The 19547-nt window shown below is 39.2% G+C and overlaps 1 long non-coding RNA gene across 1 annotated transcript; it reads right to left on the bottom strand.

Annotated features, from left to right (window-relative positions):
• Positions 1-375: 375 nt before the first annotated feature.
• Positions 376-18111, bottom strand: LOC122995582. Its single transcript, XR_006406817.1, has 2 exons — positions 18002-18111; positions 376-447 (listed from the first exon to the last, which is right to left on the bottom strand). It is a non-coding gene; the product is annotated as an uncharacterized LOC122995582 (long non-coding RNA).
• Positions 18112-19547: the final 1436 nt, after the last annotated feature.

Genomic DNA, 19547 nt, shown 5'->3' with positions numbered 1-19547 from the left:
ACTCAGTATTCTCACAGACTGGACATAAAGGTGTTCAAAAATTCTCCAGCAGTTTTAGTTCCTCTTCACTTTATTATATTTTCATTTCAAAATTCAAGGATTAACCCTCTAAGATTACTCATTTTGGTTTATAAGGGAGTACTTAAACCTGCATCGACTGATTTTTTGTCCACTCGTGTGCAGCGGAAACAAGCTGTGAATGCAACATTGACATATCATCACCTTTTTAAGTTGAAATGTTGAACTTGTTAGCAAACAGTTGCTTCTTTCCACATCCAGCGGTTACGGAGCAACATTATCATTCATCTGGAGTCGTGTTTCTGTCCACCTGGTGAATGTAAGTCTAATATTCACTCTCTTTCAGCTCTGTTTTTGCTCTCTACCAACTCCTGAGGGAAATATCTGGCTCTTTAGCCGCTAAGTGCTCCGCTATGTTCACCGGCTAGTCTACAGCTGCCGTTTGGTGCTGAGCAGGTGGGTTTTTAGAGCTTTTTCTCTGAAAACAGCTGCCTGCTGTAGCTGAACAGCACTGAGAGTGAACCAAAACAGTAAAGTTGCAGCCAGACAGCTTAACAATAAGCTAAAACTCGCTATAAGGCTAAGCTAAGGGGAACTGCAGATTCATCACTGTGAGTGACGCCCTGACATTACACGCTGTTGATTGATACATGTTATTATTAAAAACATCAATTATTGCCACTTTAAACACATAAGGCAAGTCACTGAACCCACATCTGTTGGGCTATAAGCTCAAAAGGTAACTATTCCTAAAACCAAAAATGTCATTTTAAATAACAAAGAGATCATTTTGCACGCTCTGATCATCCTCTAGCTGCTGTAGAGGCAGCAAAATTTCAATCTTTCAAATTTCTTTGTAGATTTCCAAAGTGGCGACTGCCACAAGTCTGATGAACTGAATGGAGCTTAACAGCTGATGAAGTGGAAAATGCAGGTTGTATTTTTCTCATCTCGACTTGCTCTTACTGACAACAATTAGTAAACAGAAGAGAGAGCGAGATGAAGAGAGAAAGAAAAAGGCAATTATAATTAATTACCGGTGTTCATGTGTGGATACAGAAGTGTTTGTGTGTGTGTTAGCGTCGCATATTCATTAGATTTGATTTGTGCCGCAGCCTTCAATAGTCGTCTTTTGTCGTGTATGAGTAGAACAGGGTTTGTAGGCATGTATAGAAGCAGCTGTCTCGCATGTGTTTTTTTTTTTAATCAGCTTTTCATCCTGACAAAGAAGTCAATGCTTTCAGCTTCTTTAGACTACTAATATGCAAAAGTCAGTAAATATATACGGTATGTTTAAGAACATGTTAAATCAAACAGAAAATGTCTCTCAAACACACATTTTATATGCAAGTCATGACACATCCTCAAATTGCTTATTTTGTCCAACAAAGAGTCTAAATGAATAAATGAATAAACGAAACAAAGAGAGCAAATCCTCAGCTGCAATCAGAACATGTTTTGCATTTTTTTTTTTGCTTGATAAATGATTTAACCATTAGTCAGTTTAATTTTTATAGATTAATCAACTAATTGATCGACTAAACCAAACTGATCAAGTTGTACCAAACCACAACCAGCTGTTCACAGACCTGAGAATTACACCAGTGACTCACCTGGGAACCCAATGTGTGTGTGTGTGTGTGTGTGTGTGTGTGTGTGTGTGTGTGTGTGTGTGTGTGTGTCATCGTGGACAGATGATTATAATTGGACTATGAATTAGCGGCTCCGGTCAGCACCAGAAAAAACTGTTGAAGAGAATGAGACTGGATGGAGGGAGAGTGGAGGTTGAAGCAGAGGGGGTAATGAAGAGCTTCCTGGTGACGGCTTCATCTCTGCAGATGGAGAGGGGGGGGGGGAGGGGGGAGGGGGGGGGCAGACAGGAGGTGAGAGGAGGGAGGGAGAGACATTAATGAACTGAGTGTGCAAGAGAGTCTGACAGGGAGCATGACATGATTCATTTGACTGACAGGTGTGGAGCGGGATTATGTGTATAGTATAGTGTTGTGTGTAGTTGAGACACTGACGCCTTTTTTTTTTTTTTACATTCAAACAATGAGGTTTCCTTCCGAGGATACTGATTGGAAACAGAGAGTGACATAGAGACCGAGCAGAACACAACCCCATGGGACCTTATCAGAGACATACACGTCCATAAAAACACTTGATTGGGGAGTGATTTGCTGCCTGAGGCAGGATCTCTATCTACATTCCTTTTTGCCCACCAAAATATCCAATCTTGCAGTACAATATCTGCTAGAAGACACTACAGCCATATTAAACTTTTTGATGGTTATGTTCATGCACTGGCAGCACTTGGTTAACATTTGGGAAAGATTGCAGTCTTGGTTTAATACAGAAAAACAGTCCTCAATGACTTGAAGCATAACATGTTTATTGACATTTCAGCAAAACCACAATCTTTTACTAACCTAAACCTAAACACACACAAGACTGAGGATGTGAACACCGGTCTCTGGTGCCAGAGTCGTCCATCTTGTACCACCTCTCTGCGACTCCAGTTTGATATATAAATGTAGAACTTAATTCATTTGAAAAAAATATTGCCTGTGAACATAATCCAAGCAGCGATTACGTTTGCCAACGCAACGTAATTGGGGAAACAGTTTAGTAGTATATGAACATAATTTCTAGGAGACAGAATTGGGATTTGTGATGTGTGTGTGTGTGTGTGTGTGTGTGTGTGTTGGCTACAGAGCACTCTTGGTTTCATCCTTTGTGAGGACGGCTCCCTCATATTGAAAGGAGTCAGTTAAAAGAAGGTTCAACATGCCTCCCTGTGGATTTATTCTGGACATGTCTATAACTTGAAGGACACCCTGGGGCAGATCCAGAACATGCTGGTGGGATTATATCTTCCATCAGGTCTGAGAACGCCACAGGATCCTCCATGAGGAGCTGGAGGACATCAACGAGGAAAAGGGCGTCAGGTTCTGAGTTTGCTGCAACTGTAACCAACACAAGTGAAGTTCACTGCGTAACTGGGGGAAATACTAGGTCTTATATCTCAACATCTATTGGATGGATTGCCATGAAATTTTGTACAGATGTCCATATTCTCCAGAGGTTGAATCACGGCTTGAGAACCTGACTGTGTTTAGGTCCACCAGCAGTTGAAGTGAGTCCAGTGAAATATCTACTAGACAGATTGACTCAAAATTTGGCTCAGGCATTTATGGTTTCAAGGCAGTGACTTTGGCCTCCGATTTTTTCTCTAGCACCACCACTAGGTAAAAGTTTCAGTTTGTATGATACTTTTGTTTATGACCAAATATGTGCAAAAAAATCACATTGAGCCACATTTGTTCTTTGTACAACTCTAGCATTTTGCTCAAAGTCTCACTGTTCCTCTTAGTCTTGTTTTCTGTCACATGAAGCCCAGCAGATTTGAAAAAAAAGCCTCTTTTCTCTCAGAAAACATTTAGTTAAACATTTCTGCCATAAATTCATTTATTTGACTTTTACCAGGCTAATAAATAAACTCTGTTTTAATGTTACACCACTTGAGACAAGGACATAATCTATTATGTTGTCGTTGCTGGGGTTTGGTTATTACCACCAGACATTAAAATCAATAAAATTATTAATACAAATTAATAACAACGGGGCATCACCCGGAAACTGGGACCAATAATCAAACAGTAAGGTAGTCTCATAGAAGGAGTTCACTTAGGAAGCTAATGTCTGAGGGATACCAGCATCCACCGGTGAACGAGGAGGGTTCGAGTCTGAGCTCTGACTCTCTCAACCAGAATCTCATCACAACAAATAAACACAATAATCACAAAACACTTCTCTTTAAATGTATAACAGAATTTATTAACCTCAGCAAGAATTACAACAAAAAACAACAGCTGTACACGGTTAAACACCCATGCAGGTGAATGCGTGTGTGGGTGACAAGATGGCGGACGTGATCTGGGATGATGGCGTCATGCGAGAGTCAAGATGGCGGGCATGACTACGGGAGGAAGTCACATCATGCAAGAATCAAATAGTGGATGTGGTGAGATGGTGAGGGACAGAGCACCGCTGTGTCACACGTTATCTGCCCACCAGATGTGCGAAGTGGTGCGAGTGTTTATGTGCATGTGTGTGCACGTAAACAGGGTTAGTAACAAGAGAGAGAACAGAGAAAGAACTCTCACACAGAGAGCACGCGGTGGCACGAGAGTCCCGAGTGGGACAACATAAATTAGCTTAGTGCGGTGAACACAACTAAACAAACAGCAAACATCAATGCTCCGTGGAGCTTAGCAGAACAAAGGACTCGGCTAGTCCGTCAATTCACACAAACAACTGTAGCAATAAAGCTTAACGAGCAATAAAGCTAACAAACAGACGTAAGCCTCTTACTTGGGTTGCTTCAGTAAGCCATCAGGTGTGCGTTTAGTCCATCAGTGGGGTCGGAGGGTTAGCTGCAGCTTGTTTCTCAATGGAAACACAAGAGAGTCGATTCGGTTGGAAGGCAGCAGGGCATAGAAGTTATCTGCGTCTTTGTGAATAAATCGTTTTCTTCCTTCTGCAGGCAAACAGGAGAGCGCTGCCTTGCAACAGCAGCCTCTTCTTCAGATCCGGTAGTTGTGCTCAGGTGAAGTCTCAGCTTGTCCAGTGAGGAAAGTATCTTCAAAGTCAGTGAGGGGGGGGGGGGGGGGGGGGGGGGGGTAAACGTGCATGGTTGTTACCTCCGTCACAGCTTCGTCACTGTGGCGTTGGAGCATCTTTGCCAATGAAAGACGAGAGTTTGGGGCTCTCACAGATTTCACACCATGGTGCGGACTGCAGGGCAGGCTGGGAGTTGTAGTCTGTGTGAGCAGCCTTTTGGCGCTTTTCCTTTGTTTCAGGGATTAAAGGACAAAGGCGGCCTCATGGTCAGACTCCAGGGTTTACAAGTAGGCCCGCCTTTGTCTGACCACATGGTTGAGGCCCAAACAATGTGCCGTTCTACTGAAAATCTATGAGCATAGATTCAATCTTTAACCTTCATGAACTTCATATAATATATTATGTGACTATGGGTACATCTCAAGTCTTAGGAGATACAAGAAAACCATGCGAGGAGAGAAGAAATTAGGAAATGTGTTTTTAGAGACATGAGACGTCCTTTCCCGTGAAGCGTCATGTGTAGCGACATCCCGTTTCTTATGACAGCAGCAGCTGATCACAGCTGGATCAGCTGTCAGTCGGTTTCAACAGCTGTAGCGACTTCTGATGGAGTCTGTGTCTGCACACATGTGCACTGTGCTGACACTAATAGAGGCTCACGCTTATCACTGCCAGCAGCTGTTTTTTTCTCTCTGCAGCTTGTTACCTGTTTAACAAACACCTGCACATGAATAAAAACCTGCATTCTGTATTTATACTGTGTCCCGCTCCGAGGCACATGAACCATTTTCTACTGGCAGAATGTGTTCATATTATTTATTGATTATTTATCGATGTCCTGATAGTGAATTCATTATTTAATAAGCCAGAATATGATCAGGGTGTCTTTTGAACACCAGAAATTATTTACTGGACTAAATGTTTCAGGGAAAAAAAGGACATAATGTGACTCACATCAAACCTAAACGCTCAGGGATTTTCAGCCTCACGTGACTGAATGAAAATGACAATAAATTATGTAAAATATAAATGTTTAAAGTGTCTCCTGCTGACAGACAGACTCTCCCTCACTTTAATTTTATCTATAATAAAAGTTAATGGGGGAAATAACAAGATCATGAAAAGAAGAATCTAATAAATGAAGAAAGTTGTTTATGGTTCTTTTGTTGATCAGACTAGACGGTGAATTAGAAAACAAATAAAACGATACACTTGAGTTTACACTGTTATCTGTTGTCACTTTGATCAGCTGCAGCGTCCGATCAATAACTGATAAGGGGGCGTGAAGGCTGCTCTCGCGTATCCTCGCTCGTAGCTCCTCAGAGCAGACATAAGAGACTTGGGATGGACTTTAAAAATGGCGGACCAGAACAACTTCTGGTTCAAGCGAGGATTGCGAGGAGCGAGGAAATATCAAATAAGAGACCTGGGATGTACCCTGTGAATATGTGTGACAGTACACTAATTACAACACTCTCATCTACCTAAGTTGGAAAACTTGTTTTTTATGTGTTTAGTTCTTTAACTAAACACATTAATGAGAGTGAAATGGAGAGTCACTCTTCTTTTCTTTACATTCATAAATGGCTGGTTTGCTGAAGGACTGTGTTTCCATTTGCATGTACCCTATATCTGCTAACTTAATGTTCATCCCATAAATTTCCTCGTGATTACCCATAATTTGAATGAAATGGGATCTTTTTCTCATTTTTTTTTCAGACGGAAGTTAGTAATTATTCATTAACCTCCTGATAAGCGCTCCTGAACGCGCATCATTAACTTTTTCCCTGTTATTTCCTTGCAGCTTGACTGGCAGTGTTATATAAAACATAGCCCAATTGCCGCTCTCCAGGATGCAAGGCAATTAAAGAACAGTATTTCTCCCTCTCATGAAGTAGGTCGCGGCTAATTGCATTTGACGATAAAGAGCGGGAACATACTGCGGCGGAAATTACATGCAAGGCTTGTCAAAACAGCTGTATTAATAAACATGAAGACAAAATGCCTGGAATTGAGTTTGTCTTTGGATGGCTTTCGACAACACAGGCTGCACATTTATTCCGCCTCTGACAAATTAAAAATACAAATAATGCTTTCTTGAATGTACAATGATGACAACCTTGTATATAGTAGAAAACAAACTGCAGTAAAGCAGATTTATTTAGGGACTAAGTTAATATGTCCTTCTGTGTGATTAAGAACGAGGATCAATCGCTGTCATTTTAATTTCCTGTTTATCAAAACATGTTGCGGTATAGAGTGATTAAAAAGTTAATAATGTGCAGCATGGTAACTCTTTAATTGAGCTATGAAAAAACAAGATATCTTCTTTCATGGATGTCCTTTTGCTGAGAGCAAACATCAGCTCTGTGTTCTCGGATTACGGTTGATAGTTTTTTTTTTACCATTAATGGAACTTGGATGCAAACAGGGTTTTATCTTTCAGGCAATGAAAATGTTGATATAAATGTTATTATGGTCAGATTTATTAAACCCTGTAATTAGCTTATAAAAATGAGTTTTGTCTGAAGCTAAAGAGATATTAGTATATGTTGATCATGTTGATAATTGATCACCTGATAAGCCCGGTATTGACTCTCACCTGCTGGCTCTGCTTCTTATTCTTTTATTTTCCTTTATTTAAATGGTTAAAAGTCTCAGATCTGGTCGAGAAGGCAGCACATAAACATTGCTACGATAAATACAATAAAAACAATAAGGATTAAGAAAACACCTGCTACAAAAAAGTGTAAATAATAACCACTAAAGATGCAGATACCGGTTTTAAGTTTTACAAAACTTTATCCTAATAAAGTAAAGGCAATAAATTAGGAGCAAACGTGTAGAGATTGTGTTATTTTCTAGATTTTTTACTTTTGATGAAATAAAGTCAATTTTAATCACCTCTGACAATTTTTTTTCAAGTCTTTCTAGATTTTTCCAGGTAAAAGGCACAACATATTTAATTATGTTTTGGCCCAACTGGTTCAAACTCAGGGGAAACAACATCTATAGAAAATTGTTAGAGTGCAGGCACGCAAGTATGAGTTTCTACACATGTATGTAAGCAGATAAGGAGGAAGCAGCCACAGAAAGTTATATATATATATATATATATATATATATATATATATATATATATATATATATGAGTCAGACACCGTGATTGTCATCTAACAATAAATGAAATACTGTGGTGCACAAGATAACCGAGAAAAAAACAGAACACAGTAGCGGTCGCCAACCCAGGGATCAAAAAAGACAAAAAAAAAGTTACACAAGTTATGTAATCTTTTTTTATCATTAAATACTGGATAGGAGGACATTTTTAATTTAGTTGAGCTGCTCACAACTTAAGGTGTTTTTCCACTACCGGGACCCGTAACCTGAGAACTTTTTTTTTTTTTTTGAGAACTTGTAGGGCAAAGGTGGTTGCTTCTACCTTGTTTTTCCATTGTATTTTAAAAACCAGGAAGGATCAACGTCATTGGAAACACACTTCAGACGTACTGTACGTTATTAAAATATTAAAAAGTCTTTAGTTTAAAAGTCCAATATACACACAGAGGGGAAACACTGGTTACTGCTATGCTGTTGTGTTTTCTCACCAAGTGAGCGGAGGACAATGGAAACAAGAACATAACCCAGGACAACGGCTACAAGTTCAGTTATGGGTCAATAATGGAAAAACCCTAAAATATACTTCAACCTTTGACAAAAAGTCCAGAGTAGACACTGCTTGGCTTTAGAAAGTCAAAAGCCCGGAAGGTTGAGAACCACTGGTATGTGGTAGTCAACATTTTTCAGACACTGAGCAGGTACGTTTATAGAAAGCAAATCACTGCCATCTAATAAATCTTGAATGAATGCATTGTTTATTTCAGTCAGGCGTTATAAGGAACACAACTTAATAATTAATGTGGGTATGACAACTGACAAAACATCATCACCAGTTGTTTACACCAATCCATTTCACACAATAAAAATTCATACAATCAATGACTGAAAAGTACGAAAGAAAGAAAAAAGAAAATTTACTCTAAATATTAATCCTAATTCTTTTACATTTTTATTATTCTCTTATATTTTAATCAATGGCAAATTGGTAAATTGAATCTAATAATTCCTAAAGAAGTAACTTAATTTCAAATTAAGCTTTAATGCAAGATTTTCAATGTGTAAGTCTCCTTTTTAAATGCCCTTATGTAAAGGATTTGATGGACATTGGCAACTCCTAGTGGTAGTATCTAGTAGCAATTTCAAATGTGAGGATTTGTTGCTTTTCTCTGTTTTATATTATTTTAAATTGAATATCTTTGGGTTTTGGGATTGCGGACGGTCAAAAGATGTCACCTTTAAAGTGCTTTTAAACCCTTCTCTGAAATGTTATAAACTACATTTTTATTGACTGATCAGTGAAAGTCAGCCTGAACTCTTAATGTGTTGTAGTTTTACAAATGTTGTTGTTCTATGTTATGCTGATGTTGTGTGGTGTCTATTCGTCTGTCGCCCATCTACATCTCAACCCCGTTTTTAAGAAAAATGTCTCTTGTGCCACTCAGTTGTCTGTCCTCCAACTGTCCTACTGTTAATGTCAAACATGATGGAGGTAAATGATGGAAAGCAGCAGGTGGCTACACGGCTCCATTATTTAGTCTTTGACCCGCAGAACAAAGTAATGGCACAAACACAGTCGGTTCCTGGCCAACGTTTCCCGCACCCCTCGCAGCGCAGGGCTCTCAGAGAGGCAGACACTGAAAGACATCAAAGACAGGCTGTACAGAGAAGCATTGTTAAGCTCCACTTTGATTTGCTTGCTAACCTCTGACGACTCCTGACTCATTGCTTGATGGGCTTTTAGCTGGAAAAAGCATCCAAACATCCACAGCAGCACAGCTGGGGCTCATGGAAACCATTTCATCGATCTAAAACATCAACAATAAGTGTAAAATTTTGGTGTCACTCTTGCAGAATATGTCGAGCCTTCATTTTAACTGACGGTCAACTATCACACAGGGATATAGAGACTGATTCCTACGCCGACAGTGGCAGAAAATAGACCAAACCGCAATGCAGCCATAAGACGAGCATGATGACTTTTGTTTGTTTCTGTTAATAACTTAAAGAGAAGTTCATGTAGCTACAAAAATATGTTTTTTTTAGAATTAATTAAACATCAAAAATGAACAAGACAGGCTAATAAGACAGATTTCCAAGATAAAATAGGTCATATACTGTATCTTTAATTAGCCTGGAAAACAGACTGTTTTTTTTTTTCTGCTTCATATGTATATAGATGTATGTTCATGTCAAAATGCACCAGCCTGATACTAAATAGTCTAAAGCCCTGCTAGTGACTCTAGATGCTATGTTGTTCATTACTCACTAGAACATGAAGAGTGTTGTGATGGATAAACTGTTCTTGAAACTGTAGTGGGACTGAGAACAGCCCATTAAACATGAGAGGGACACATCTTAAATTCTATTTTCACAATAAATGTTTTTTATTAGGCTTCATGATACAGTATATACACAGAAGCTGCTCTTCTGTATATTTTATTCATATTTAACTCTTATTTAACTGCCTGCTACACACAGACACCCCCTCAGAAAGCTCTACATAGTGTCAGCGGAGCTCATAGAGCTGCTCAGCTGCGGCTGGAAGTTGTGTAGAATCGATGTTATCCACAGTGTGAAGTATGAATAACCGATCTCAGCTCACAACATAAAACAGCATGACTTGAATTTATTGCTAAATCATTTCGAGCTTCAGAATTTCCATATTTCCATATTATATAAAGGGACTTTAGCATCAGTGGTTTAAACTATAACCCACAAGTAATTAACATTAGTCAGCTTTAGCTTTTTATCCTTCTCTTTCATTAGCAGCTCAATTATTATTTTTTGGTCAAAACAAATTTGCAGCATTCAAATGGGTCCCACAAAATGAGGATGAGAAAATGAGGTGAAAACATTAGCTTCATGTTTGCGATAATTCTTTATGTAAAGTTGAATAATAAACAGTGCTGCTAGCTAACCAGCTAATGTTACCTCTGAGTTTAGCTGAAAGCCTTTTTGCTAACATTTTCATGTTCAATATTGCTGCTAAAACAATATAATGTTAATAATTGTTGTTCAGTTATAGTTCTACTGTAGATAGTTACTGGTAGGTTTGATCATAAACATAGAAGCCAAAGCAGATGCTTACTGGTAACAACATGGTTTGGTGTGAAGATTAAAGCATTGTGAAACTGTGCCCAGACTGACAGCATGACGCTCCTGTCTAACAATGTAACTGTGTGAAGCTCTACAGTGATGTAAGTGATGAAATAATACGGTTCCCTGACGAGGTGGTGACAAAGAGACACCTTGGATTTTATTATTGTGTTGATGCTTATCGATGGCCGAAAAGCAAAACCTCCTATCTGAAAAATACACCTTTTTTTGAGAAAACAAAAAAACCAAAACGTGTTGTTTTCTTGCAGAATGCTACTTGTTAAGGATACCCAATACATAATACACTGTTTTTGGACTATATTACTAGTGTGTTATGTATTGGGTATCCTTAACAAATTGCATTCTGCAAGAAAACAACAAGTTTTTTTAAAACAAGTTTTCTCAAAAAAGTGCATTTTTCAGATAAGAGGTTTTGCTCTTTGGTCATCATTATGTGCTTATTGTGCCATGGCCACTTACCGAATGAAAACAAGCTAAGCTGTGTTGAAACCAAATGTATTTTTTCAAAGTTTCATGATGTTTATAGTCAGTTTAACTCCATTTCAGAGAGTTATTGTCAAGTACAAGTAGTATCAAGCATCAGTTTTGGTTCTATTTTTAACTTAATATACCTTGCACACTGATCTAGAACAGTTGATCTGGTCTGTGTTTGATGTGTTGGACCTGCTCGCCATTCATAAACAAATATTTATCAGCGGCCATGAACCCAGAGTCCTTTATCAGCTGGTCGATGGGCTATTAATTTCCTGCTCTGTACCTGAAGCGATTCTGCCGGAACTACAGAGGATTTTGATGATTTTCATACTTCATACTGAATTTCATGGGTACACACTCCTCTATGCATTGAAATGCTTTAATGTCCTTTGGGCTTATGAAACATCTTCAAAGCTCATAAGTGTCGAAGGGAAAAAAAAACAACGAAAGGAAGAAAATTCAAAAATAAAGAGAGAAAGACGTGTCATTGAGCTCTGGGTGGTTGGCTGTGATGTTCAGAGAGGATGAATGAAGCGTTCAGGTGAGAGTTGCAGGTTTTGAAATGCTGTGATTGTCTGCTTGGCCGTCAATCACATCCCCTCCCTCATTGAGGAAGATCTCATTAGAGACCCTGTGTGGCTTCCGGGTGGTTCTCACGTTCTCTCACTCATTCACTTTGTGTACTCCACTTTTTGTCGCGATGCCTCAATCTATTTTGCTAGTATGTTATGATTATTGCAACCATACTTTATCTCCTATGATATTATAGTGTATGATGATGTTATGCCATCTGGATTACGTTAATGTAATATAAGATATTACAACTTGATCATATCAACATCTGGTTGCTCTGAATGTTACTAAATATCCAGTTATTTTTTTACTACTTTTAAACTCAGCTGATGGAATAAAGGTCCAGTGGAGCACCCCTTCTTTCAGGTTTGAGTGTGCAATTAAGGGAAAGAAGGACTGTTTGATTTAGACAATTCATTTATGCATATCTGCCAATGTTTTTAAGTTTGTTAAGAACACTTGCAGATACCCAGAACATATCCTATGTACGTGCGCACGTCACATGATAAGTTTGATAAAGTGAATATCTGAGGGAAACATGGCTGCAGCTCCAAGCATCACAGTGAGGGGAGCAACAACCGACCAAACCAGGATGAGTATCTGACGAGCAATGAGCTAAGTCCAGTATCTACTGGAATAACATCCATATTGGACTTTTTTCCTTCATGCAGCAAGGTGGAAAGTAAGGTTGTGGAGGTGGAAGTCAGAGTGGTGGATGGCTGTGCAGCGAATCCAGATTTCATGCAGGAGAGCCAGAGTTTGCGTTGGTAAGTGTGCTGACTGATCACAAACATTAGCTTAAGATTGATTAGCTGGCACGGCTGGCTGGCAATTTTCTATATTGTCAACAAATCTTATGTGCAGAGCCAAACCAACAATGAACTACTATACTTACAAGTGTTTTGTGTGTATGAAAAGCCTGATATACCTTTTTTTTTTTTCTCTGTACCTCCGTTGTTGTCCAAAAACTATTAAAAACATGTCAATGAGCCAGACCACTGCACTGAGTGACGTGTTCCATTTTCTCAAAGAACTTCAGTATAAAGTCCAGAGGTTGTAATATGTAGCACACTTATCTTAGCTTATTACTTTTTCTTTTACACCAGTGGAGGTCTACAGCACAGAGGAATAAAATATATCAGGATTTGGATACACAGACAATACTTGTAAGCAGATCAGTTCAATGTTGGTTTGACTGTACGAGTTTGTTGACAACAATAAAAAAAAAAAAAAGAAAATCACCAGCTTTATCCCTTTTTTTTATTTTCATAACCTTCACATGTAGCAACTAATGAATTAATAAGGTATAGATATGGGGTTAGGGTTGTGGTGTCGGCACTGATAAGGACAACCAGAACATATGTGCAAATACACAAACACGGAGCTACATAAAATCAACTTCACATATCACTGTACACATAATACTTTAATATCTGAGGGAAACATGGCTGCACTTTCCCTCTGCGTCGCAGCGAGAGGCGCTATAACAGACAGAAACAGTGATAGACCAGATATGAGCTAATTCCAGTGAGATTAATTAGCTGGTACGGTTTAAATGAAATGAAACCATGAAACCTGCAAAGAGGTTGAAGGTAGAAAAGTTTGAACAGTGAACTTCTAGCTTTATATGGACCAGCATCAATAACACAATGAGGTGCATGCAGCTGCTGTATGTAAGAGCTGTTTGTTATATAACCTCATATCCTTTTATACAGCTCTTATTTCCTATCCACCCTTTTTGTTCCTCCTCTCTGTCTCTCTCCCCTTTTCTCTCTTCTCCATCGATCCTCATCTGACCACTCGCCCACTTCAAGTACGTCTTCATCTCAAACCCATCTGTTAAACAGACAGACCCGAAGAGGCCAAGAACTCACCGCCAGAAAAACATCTCAAGTGCATTTCTATTGGATATCATTATCTTTTACTCAACCTGAAGGCTAATGTGAGTCTATGGAGGTAAGCATGTGATGAAACCACATGAAAATCTGCAGTAAAATGTAAAAAAATAACAACCTGAAAACACAATTCTGTTTATGATTTCTTGAACAGATCGAGTCTTGGAGATTCGACATTTTAACATGACAGTCTACAGAGAGAACGGAACTGAAGAAAGAGTTCAGAAAGAAGAAACTTTGTGAAAATGACTCTTATCTTATCTCGACTTTTATTTTTCAGAATGAAGAATTATAAAATAGTGATATTTGTGACACACAACATGAATGGAAGGATATGTTTTTACACAGAAAAGGGTTTTTTTAAAGTAAACTCTAGGCCAAATCCACAAAGAATAGATTGCGCCTGCTAATAGCACCATGAATTGTGCAGCATTTTCACCCACAATCTGCCCCGTTTTAAGGTCCTATTCACAGAGGATATTGCACTAATGATATGACGGCACAAACACACCCATAACCTTCTGCAGCTGAGTGCAATTTGCCCTTGTTTTGCGTCTGATTGAGTGAGCAGAGCGGTTTCTCAGTGTTTCAGGCTTTTCTCCATATTTCAGCACACAGATTGGTCCATAATGAAAACTGCAGAGAACACAAAAGCCTCAAATTGCATGTCTTTAATTAGCAGAAGTGCGCATGCACACACACACACACACACGCACACACACAGCTCTCCACAATCACAAACCAACTTTCATGTATTTTGCTTATTTTGCTTCTCTAGTAATCTGCATCTATAACACAATCTACTGACGTGTCCATCAGAATAGGCTGCAGCTATTCATGTGATTCAGGCAGGTCTGAAACGTGTTAGATTAAGTTCTGAATCTTACAATAATGTGGTTCAGGTGTCACTGAATGTATGTTCTGTTTAATGCCCACGGCTGGCTGCAGCATCACACAGCAGCTGAAACGATAAGTGCGTCTCCAAACTGAGAAAGTCGCATGCAACACAGCACAGCAACGGTAACCTTATTAACACCGGATCGGTCAGGTTCTTACGGTAATTAATGTTCTGTGTTCTGCTGCACATCTACACCAGATCAGCTGTTACACACGGATTCAGGTTTATGAGGTGAAATTGTTTGTAATATGACTGAATCTTGAGGTCCATCAGCACTGTCAGGACATTTTTATTTTTTAAGTGGCTGAAAGTCCGAGATAAGCCTAGCACCTCATGCCCACTCGATCCCTTCAACCTCTCAAATGTCTGACTGAAGATTTCACCCTTGATATCATTCGATATCATTCAAACCTCACAAGCTTGAAGAATCGAAGACAGAGAGAGGAGTGAGTGTGTGTGCACAGTTAACACCAACTATCTGAAGATGCTAATAACCTTAATTGCGTGTGGCTATTAGAACTGGTCTTTGTGAATTATCTTGTTTTTGCAACAAGGCTTATTTGCATAGAAAGGGGACAATTTTGCACCAAATTTATGAATATTATCCAATTTACATACATGCAAATGGGACAGGCGCACCATGATGCTATTTGCTTGGCAGCACGGTTTGTGGTGCATTTCAGCTGCACAATCCTTTTGAGGATTTGGCCCTCTGCTTTTTAATGAAGTACACATGACTCTATATTTCGCCTGTGTATCTGGGGTATTTGAAGGGACACATTTATAATTGTTAATTAACATTACCATATTTGATCTAGCTATCACTACCATAGTTTTCTACATATGTTTTTATGCATTTCAGTTATGTAATGTAAGCTTTCAGTGCTATCTGAGCTATAAATCAGTGAGGAAACATTACATTTGGTAAAGTAAGTGTCAAATTGAAGTGTTTTAAATATTCCCAGAAGCTTTAAAAATTAAAAATGTATTATTATTAGAAATAGCAAGGAAAGCTAAATTTAAAAAAAAAAAAAAAAAGTCTCAGACTGAGCTACAGCAATGAATAATGTGCTGTTTCTACACACGGCTCGCTCGATCTACTCTGCGTCCATGTGCTGATGAATGTGCGGACTAATTACCCATTAAACGCATCAATATGCTGCATTATTAATTGGAAGCAAACCATAAGGCATTCAGCAGAGTTTAGTATTTATGTGTTGGATAACCAAATCAGGATATTGATCATTGTGTTTTAATAGAGGACAGCTTTGTTGAACGGCTTCGACTTTCGGGATGAATAACCAATAATCTGCTTCCTGTGAAGACTCTCACATGAAGACATGGAAGTCTCCTACAGGAAACAATTTTTGCTTCATTCTGAGTCCGCCTGTTGAGGTTACACTCAAGCAGTGAGATTATTTTTGCCTCCAACAGCTCTTCCTTGTCTGAAATATTTGTATTGAAGTGATTTTGAGTCATGTACACGAACACACCACTAGCCATCTAGTGTGCATGTACGTTTATGCTCATCGTAGTGGGCTTTACCTTTTCCTTGTGATGTTGAGTGTTGATCCAAACAGAGTGCAGGACTCACAGCTTCTCACTGTGTTGCTCTGATGGCCCCCCTGCTGTTCCTCAGTACTCTCAACAGACCCCAAACAAAACGTCTGCAGCAGCAGCTCTCTCCACACTATGAAGCCTTTAAACATATAGACTGCAATATAGACTTCATTCCTCACAGGCTGGTGTAAATGTGCGGGAAAAATCACTGTTTTGAAATGCTACAAGTCAAGTCAATTTATTTATAAAGCACATTTTAACACATAAAAGTGCTTTTACAAAAGCTTTGAAAGTACTGACTGCATACCTGCCAACATTTAGGTTTCAAAAATACGTATGTTTTTTTTTCTTTTGGGTGTGGAAGTGAAATTTTTACTCGAGTTGACAACAGTGCAACAAAACCACAAGTAAAAAGCTAATAAATAATTTATTAAACCACCTGTTCAACAAGCATAAACACATAGAAAAGCCATATTTTCAACTGCTTAACACAACCACCGCGTGCTGGTTAAGCTAATAACACGAAAGCTGTCTGTACGTAGCTGTAACTGTTTATTTGAGTTTGCCATATATCTTAAAATTTGGCTAATTCAAAAACTTAGCTGCTGGCTGAGACAAACCAGCCCCTCCTCCTCTCTACCAGCGGTACCTGCAGGCAGTGAATCACATCAGCAGCAGAGGGAGGAGGACAGAGACTGCCTGCCTAGAGAGCAGCTGTGCACATGCCCTTTTGAATCGGGTCGTGGTGACAGATCGGTTGAAACTGTGCGTTGCGTTTGGATCGTGTGTGTAGATCGTGTTTCATAGATGATCTGGGGGCCTGAGTAACATCAGACAAACATACAAAACTTATGGATCCATGTTCATGATGATTATTCACGACAGAGAAGGTTGAGGTTCATGCAAAATTACAGGAGTTTCCCGGGAGAAACAACAAAACGGGAGAACGGCAGGAGACGTGTTGGCAGGTCTGTGAATGAAAAATGAATTGATTGTACTGGTAAATGTGTATAAATTTGTGGAAATGTAGTCTCTCAGTTGAAGCCTTTTCAATCAACAAATTGTCATTGTATTCATAGCCGCCCTAGAAGCTCAAGGTCTGTCAGTCCAACAGTTTGGTTCTCAACAAGTATATATTGCAATAAAGTTTTGTGCAGGCATCTCCTGACTTTTTATCTGGCCTCACTAACAGGTCAAAATTTCCACTCGTTCAACACATCATTTCATGATATGTTACCCCTAAAAAGAATAACGAGAGTTCCTGTCAACCTCAGCTGTACTTCGAACGTAGCATGCAACACTGTAAGCATGTAAACAATAATAGCTACGTCTGACAATGTAGAGCTGAGCCTGAAAAACTGAGATGAGTCTGAGATTTCCTAAAATGGCTAAGAGGATAAACCTTTTTGATTTAATTAATCCTGCAATAACAACATTTATTTGGCCACTTGCTACGGGCAGTGGAAATATGTTGAGAACAAAACATTGACATACTGTAGGTTGATATGTTGAACTTGTTAGCAAACAGTTGCTTATTTCCACATCCAGCGAGCAGTTATGGAGCAACATATCATAAATTTGGAGTCATGTTTCTGTCCACCTGGTGAATGTAAGACCAATATTCACTCTCTTTTAGCTCTGTTTTTGTTCTCCACCATCTCCTGAGGGAAATATCTGGCTTTTTAGCTGCTAAATGTTCCACTATGTTCACCAGCTAGCCTACAGCTAACTGTGTCTGTTTGCATTTTGGTGCTGAGCAGGTCATGTACAGTAGGTTTTCATGGCTTTTTCCTCTGATGACAGCTGCCTGCTGTAGCTGGAAACGATGCTATGAGAGACGCTGAGAGTGAACCAAAACAATAAAGTTGCAGCCGGACAGATAAACAATAAGCTGAAACTCACTATGAAGCTCCATAAAGCCAAGGGGAGCTGCAAAGTCGCTGATAATTCTCTGTAGGGTCATCACTGTGAGCGTCACCTCTCACATTACACATCATTTGATGAATTACTATTTTAAAAACATTGATAATAGCCACTTTAACAACATGACCTTATGACCTTTGCTGCTCACCGGACAAACTTTATCCTTTATGTCCTGGTGAAGATCTAAGAATAAGAAAGTTGTTCTTGTTTTATATATTGTTACTGAAATTTAAAGTAGATAACAACAAGAGAACAATATGAGCACATACAAGCAGCAACACATTGCATGCACAATGCATTACACATCATACTTCCACTACTTCCCTCACTCATCTCACTACAGACTCCTAACCGCTGTTTCCATGGTACTCTGCTGCTCTCTTCCTCGCTGTCTGAAGTGCAGAGCAGAAGAAGGTGGATCAGGGCAGCGGAGAGCAGAGCAGAGGCCAACATGGGGGCTTCTCACAGACAGATCCCTCATTCTTCCTGACAAGGTTGGCAGTCTGAGAGGCAGCGTAAACAGCCTGTTCACACAGCTCATATATTACACCCATCAGTAACACTGCACGCACACACACACACACACACACACACACACACACACACACACAAACAAGTATCACATAATGCCAAGGGTACATATACTGTTTCCAACATTTATTTATCCAGGGACTGTCAAGTCTTTTTCAGCAACACCTGCTTCACATCTTCACATTTCCACTTTTTCAGACCAGTAAAACCCCAGCGGCAACTGAAGGTTTTGGAAGTTAAATGTATGGCTCAAGAGCTCTGAAACAGTAGTAGACATACAGAATTATTTACACATTCTCTCAGACACTCCAGGTATTCAAAATGGCAAGCACACTTCTCAAACTTTTGACAGTTTGTTTTCAAAGGAAGGACCCTGGAACCTCAAGAGGTCCAGCAGTAACTGGACTTGAGTGTCTAAAGTAAAGCACATACATATACTGTTGCCTATGTTATTTTTTTCCAGCTCTGAACCATAGTGAAACTCTCCGATTTAAGATAAATTAACCGGAATATCTAGAATGTCCAATTCTTGGTTGACTTGAGCATCACAGGAGTCTGACAAAACTATACTGGATGCACTTCATATACATTTTTGTATATAATTTGGAAGCGTAATTACATTGATCTTGTGTGGGCTGTGAGGTTCACTGGCTCAGGTTGGTCTTTAGTGACTTTGTTCACTTATCTGTGACCAATTAATTTATTTAGAATCTGGTGACCACAGGAAGTGCAATTCTGGTGCAAAGTGAAAAAGAGGCTGGAGATTGATTCAAGGATTCACATTTTTTTCAAGTCTATATAATGTATATATATTA

The sequence above is a fragment of the Thunnus albacares genome, chromosome 13 (genome assembly GCF_914725855.1).
Source record: "Thunnus albacares chromosome 13, fThuAlb1.1, whole genome shotgun sequence".
In the NCBI taxonomy this organism is placed as follows: Eukaryota; Metazoa; Chordata; class Actinopteri; order Scombriformes; family Scombridae; genus Thunnus; species Thunnus albacares.
This window is presented reverse-complemented; position numbering and strand designations above follow the sequence as displayed.